At 45.6% G+C, this 6,395-nt stretch overlaps 1 pseudogene; it reads left to right on the forward strand.

The window, feature by feature from the left end:
- Positions 1-6: 6 nt before the first annotated feature.
- On the forward strand, positions 7-5,719 carry LOC123160541 (putative disease resistance protein RGA4; annotated as a pseudogene).
- The last annotated feature ends 676 nt before the right edge of the window (positions 5,720-6,395 follow it).

The following is a 6,395-nucleotide window of genomic DNA, read 5'->3' on the forward strand; positions in this document are numbered from 1 at the left end:
TCCTCTTCCTACACCATACATCGCGGAAGCGCTCTCGCGCCGGACCCCGGTGGCCGTCGGGGTGGAGGATCGAGGGACCAAGCCGGGACTTTTCGAGGCCGGCGGCGGAGCGCCAAGAGGAGGAGGCCGCGGTGAGTAGAGGGAGTGTGCGAGCATCCTCGAGACAAAGCGCATCCAGATCCACATGTGCGTGCGTCTCCCCGGAAGTCAAGAACAGTAAGCGTCTTCTTGCTTCCATTTTCCTCACGAGCAATCAAGCACCCCCAGCCCAGGCCATTATTGCGTTTGAAGCAAACCTGCTAGATTCGTCGTTTGCGCCAGATTGGTCCTAGAGCAGGGCGTACTCTGCAAAGTTCTAATAATGGCGGCGACAGTGGTGGTCAGATTTGGGGAAGAACACTTCGTCCTATATTGCGCATCGGATCCCTGGAGAAAGAAGCCATTGAAGAAGCCTCACCATCTTTCTCAGCTGAGGCCATCATTGCTCTCTGTATGCTCTCTGTACTTGGGTACCTCTGCTCACAAGATGAACAGCGCTCAAGCCACAGGTGAAGTGAAAAATTGCTCGCTTATTTGCTTCCACATATACTGAGCATTGTTTCCTTCCATGCTCCCCACAAGCAAACAAACACATTTTTGCTCACACCATATTTGTCCTCTCCACCTTGCGAGGCTCTCCAATGGCGGCGACGGTGGTGGTCAACATCGTGGTCGGGCCGCTGGTCAAGATCGTGCTGGAGAAGGCGTCCAACTACCTCCTCGACAAGTACAAGGTGATGAAGGGCATGGAGGAGCAGCATGAGATCCTCAAGCGCAGGCTGCCCGCCATCCTCGACGTCATCGCCGACGCCGAGCAGGCGGCAGCCCACAGAGCAGGGGCGGCGGCCTGGCTCCAGGCCATCAAGAAGGTGACCTACCAGGCGAATGAGGTCTTTGACGAGTTCAAGTATGAGGCGCTTCGTCGCAAGGCCAAAAAGGAGGGACACTACAAGGAGCTTGGCTTCAGTGTGGTAAAGCTCTTTCCCACCCACAACCGCTTCATATTCCGTAACAGGATGGGAAGAAAGCTCCGCAAGATTGTGCGGGCCATGATGTCCTTGTGACTGAGATGAATGCCTTTGGCTTTAAGTATCAACAGCAACCGTTGGTGTCCAGTCAGTTGCGGCAGAAGGATCATGTTATGTCCGATCCAAAGAAAATCACCAGCAGGTCGAGAGGCAAACATAAGGAGAAACTTGTTGATATGCTAGTTGGTCAAGCTAACAATGCAGATCTCACAGTTGTTCCCATCGTTGGAATGGGGGGTCTGGGAAAGACCACGTTAGCACAACTAGTTTACAATGAACCTGCAATTAAGAAACATTTCAATTTGACTCTATGGGTGTGTGCCTCTGACTGCTTTGATGTGGATACTCTGGCTCAAAGTATAGTTAAAGCAGCTCCCAAGAAGAAGAAGAAGAAGAAGAAGAAGAAGAAGAAGAATGATGGTAACGAAGTTGATGCTCTGGCTGACAGTATAGTTAAAGCAGCTCCCAAGAACAAGAATGATGGTACAGAAGAAGCTTCCGGGAAGAATAATGATAGTACAAAAGCAACTCATGGGAAGAATAATGATAGTACAAGAGCACGTTCTAGGAAGAAGAAGAAGGATGGTACAGAAGCAGCAGCTACTTCCAAGAACAACCTGCAGAAATTAGTGAGTGGGCAGAGATACCTCCTTGTACTGGATGATGTTTGGGAACGAAAGGATGATATATGGGAAAAGCTCAAGGCCTGCCTACAACATGGTGGCAGGGGTAGTGCGGTCTTGACAACAACTCGTGATGGAGGAGTGGCTAAAACAATGGGTACCGTTGAAGCTTATAATCTCACAGCTGTGGAGGATGAATTCATAAAGGAAATTATCGAGACAAGTGCATTCAGCCGTTTTCAGAATGAAGAGGAAAGGCCCGCCGGGTTGGTGAATATGGTTGGTGAGTTTGTGAAGAGATGTGTTGGCTCTCCTTTAGCTGCAACAGCACTGGGCACAGTACTGCATACCAAGACCAGCGAGGAAGAATGGAAGGATGTACTAAGCAGAAACATGTTTTGCACTGAGGAGACTGGTATCTTACCAATACTCAAGCTCAGTTACAATGACTTGCCTCCTCATATGAAGCAATGCTTTTCTTTTTGTGCCATGTTTCCCAAAGGTTACCGGATTGATGTGGACAAGCTGATCCGACTGTGGATCGCACATGGCTTTATTATCCAGGAAAAGCAAGTTTGTCTTGAAACCATTGGCAAACAGATTTTCAACGAGCTGGTCTCAAGGTCATTCTTTCAGGATGTGAAACAAGTCCATGAAATTGAGAAATTGAGAAACAAGTCCATGAAACAGATTGACTCATCCAGTGAAATTGAATATGACGGGGCATGTTATTCCAGAACTACATGCAAAATCCATGATCTTATGCATGATGTTGCACTTTCTGTAATGAATAATGAATGTGCCTTGGCAACTGAGAAACCTTGCAAAAATGATGCTGTTGTTACAACTACGGAACCAAGTCAGAGTGGCTTCGAGACACTACTCAGCATTTATTTTTGTCATGCAAGGAACCAGAAAAAGAATTGAATAGCTCTCTGGATAACAGCTCTCCAGCTATCCGAACACTTCTGTGTGATAGTCGTATGGAAAATTCATCATTGCAGCATCTATCAAAATACAGCTCTTTGAGAGCATTAAAGCTCTGTTTGTGGGGTTCATTTCCGCTGAAACCAAAGCATTTACATCACCTGAGGTACCTAGATCTCTCAAGAAGTAGATATATCAAAGCACTTGCTGAAGATATGAGCATTCTATACAACCTGCAAACGCTGGACCTCTCTGGCTGCATATGTCTTTGTCGACTTCCGAGACAAATGAAGTATATGACTGCGCTCCGTCACCTTTACACTCATGGTTGTCCAAAGCTGGAGAGCATGCCTGGAGACCTCTCAAAACTAACAGCCCTACAGACACTTACATGTTTTGTAGCAAGCAGTGACTCTAATTGCAGCAATGTTGGTGAGCTCGGGAGCTTGAACCTTGGTGGTCAACTGGAGCTATGTCATCTGGAGAACGTGGAAGAAGCTGCTGCAAAAGATGCAAACCTCGTGAAGAAGAAGGAACTAACAGAACTGACATTAAAATGGAGCTTTGGATCGGATAACATTGTTGGTGAACATAGCAGTCGGGATGATGCAAGACTGCTCGAGCAACTTAAACCTCATGATGGGTTGCATGCTATAAGGATACACGCCTATGGAGCCACCACCTTTCCAACATGGACAGCTATGTTGCAAAACATTGTTGCGGTCCATCTTTATGGTTGTAACAAACTGCAATGGTTCTTTAGTGGTGACACTAATACATCCTTTGCATTTGCAAATCTGAAGATGCTAACGTTGCAAGAGCTTGTCTGTTTTGAGAGATGGTGGGAAATAGATAATGGAATGCAAGCAGAAGTGATCATGTTTCCTCAGCTTGAGAAGTTGTGTATTAGTCACTGTGAAAAGTTGACAGCATTCCCAGGGCTGCCGACCTTCCCTAACCTCCAGAACACTCGTATTGAGGGATGTCCAGAGTTGACAACTATAGTTGAATCACCAAAGCTCAGTGTATTAAAGATGGAAGGACGTGATGTACAGTTGTTCCAGTGGGTAGCCGGGCATATGACTTCATTGACCAACCTGGACCTGCATAGCCTTGTGGACAGTACAGAAACAACCTCAGTGGCTGCTGAGCATGGTTTGAGGGAATTAGTGGATGGCATGGACAAACGGAGTGATCATGATTTTCCTCTGACAGTTTTGGTGTTACAAAACTTTCAGCTAGATGTAACAGAGCTGTGTTCCTGTTTTGTACACCTGCAAGATTTGTCATTTTGTAGGTGCCATGCACTCCTCCACTGGCCAGAAAAAGAGTTTGAAGGATTGGTATCCTTGAGGAAGCTTACGATTGACCAATGCGAGAATCTGACTGGATATGCACATGCTTCTACCAAGCCATCAACATCATCAGAAACAAGTCAGCTCCTTCCACGTCTAGATGTACTAGTGCTACGGAACTGTGGAAGTTTGGTTGAGGTCTTCAATGTCCCTGCATCCCTCACGGTAATGGAAATTATGTATTGCAAGAAGCTTGAGTCTATTTCCGGCAGGAGGCTGCAGCAGGGACAGTCAGCATCACCGATTCATCAAGGGTCATCTAGTATAGCAGAGGTGTCATCATCATCATCACCCGGAGATTGCGCGGAGAACTTAGAAAAACTAAAAATAGATGAGTGTCATAGCTTAAAAGGGGCCCTCCATCTTCCCTCGCCGCTCAAGGTTCTAAACATTGTTAACTGCGGTGGGTTGACATCTCTGGAATCTCGCTCGGGAGAGCTCTCATCGTTGGAGCGCCTCATACTCCGGGGTTGCAATTCCCTGGCTTCCCTACCGGATGGGCTGCAGGCATACTTATACGTCCAGCGCCTTACAGTTAGATCCTGCCCTGGTATTAAGACGCTCCCCGCAAGCCTGCACAAACGGCTGGACAACATCGAGAAGAAAAACATAGATGCCCATTATTATGAAGGTAAGCACGCATCAATCACCTTTCTATTACTCCTTACTACTTTACTAGCGAGTATTAAATTTGCTAGTTAGAAAATGATAATAGCATCGCTAGTAGTACGGCAGAAAATTGGAGTCAAATTAAATGTTCCTTTAACCTATATTTATCATTTCTTAATTTGTTGATGTTTCTCTGAGTGTAAGTTTTTACATTATTATTCTTTGCAGATTCATCAAGGCCCATCCCTATCCTTTTGAAACCGAAGACATGGGCATATGCCATCCGTAGAGATTAGAATGCCAGTACGGAAGTTGTCATGCAGGTTGGTGATCCATAAACATGCCTGCACTGCTGGAACCCTTTAATCGTTCTTCTTTTTGCAAGAATATGCTGGCGCGGTTGTAAGATGTGATTTTTCTTTGCAGAATCCACCCAGCACAAGCAGATGGGGAAGAGAGATCACTTGGAGTAGAAGTATTGACGTGCAAAAGACGCCCACCGGAACAGTGAGACCAGTAATCCGAAAGTGCTCCTATAATACTATTGGCTATCATTCTGTTACCAGAAATAGATGTTGTTTGAATAGTAAGTACTTGTATTTTGCTACCCCTGTTTTGCAAGAGGCACGGCGACACCCTGCCCTGGGCACTGTCGGTTTTTTGTCAAAATTCTGTCACAGTTTCCCAATTTTTTTATGGACTTATATGTCAGTTAGACTGTATGGATGGAGTTATCCCTTATTGTGCAAAGAAACATAGGTGATGATCTTGAGAATGTAGCTTGCTTGTGGACTAGCAACAGTAAAAATATCGTGATTAACATGGTTGCTGCTGCAATGATGTGGAGCACAGGAATGGCATTTTCTTTGGGCGATGCATGTGGCCTGGTTTACGGGCATCGCCTGGTTGCTTGTGGACCATTGTCTTGAGAGACCCACCACGAGCAGTGATTGTGGTTGCCGAGATCATACGCCCACAGGAATGTTGCTGCCATGCTGAGTTGCAAGATCAGCAATCAGAATGATTTTTTCCTTGCCAAAAGACCAAAAGAAAAGATCAGTAATCAGAAAGTGGTTTGAACACTACTGTTTTATCCCCAGAAAGAGATCATGCTACTTGTTGTTACCACTTGTGTTTACCTATGGGCTCTCATTGTATTTCTTTTCAACTGTTAGTTTTTTTTGCCTTGCAGCATTTCCTTTGAGGGCTATACCCAGAAGAGGCAACTTATTAACTTGTATTTTCCCACCTCTTTTTACCTACGGTCATGTCATTGTACTTTCTTTCCAACAAGCATGGCGGTATTCTTCCCTGGGCACTGACAGTTTTTTGTGGAAATTATGTCGTGGTTTCCCAGTTTTATCTATGGGCCTGTATAAACAGAGTGCCACCATTTGCAGTCAATATTCCATTTATCACATATTTCAGAAGTGCTATTTATGATGCCATTGATCTTCCCTCGTACTCTGCACCAGATTTTATGGAGGGGATTATCCCAGATTGTGCAAAGAGACATAGGTGCTGATTTTTTAAATATCAGCAACAGGAGAAATGTTGTGATCAACATGGTTGCTGCTGCAATGGTGGAAACACAGAAATGACATTTTTTTTGTTTGGGCGATGCATGCGGTCTGGTTTACAGGTTCTATGGCACGTCTGGAAGCCCCAATGTTAACCCGCTGCTGGTGAAGAAAAGAACTTCGGCCACAGCCCTGTCGCGGCTGTTGAAGACTGTTTACTGAAGAATTAGGCTGCCCTGTTTTTTTGTTCAGTTTCTGATGGTTTTTGCAATGTCTTTTTTTGGCTGCCTTAGC

The sequence above is a fragment of the Triticum aestivum genome, chromosome 7B (genome assembly GCF_018294505.1).
Source record: "Triticum aestivum cultivar Chinese Spring chromosome 7B, IWGSC CS RefSeq v2.1, whole genome shotgun sequence".
Classification (NCBI taxonomy): Eukaryota; Viridiplantae; Streptophyta; class Magnoliopsida; order Poales; family Poaceae; genus Triticum; species Triticum aestivum.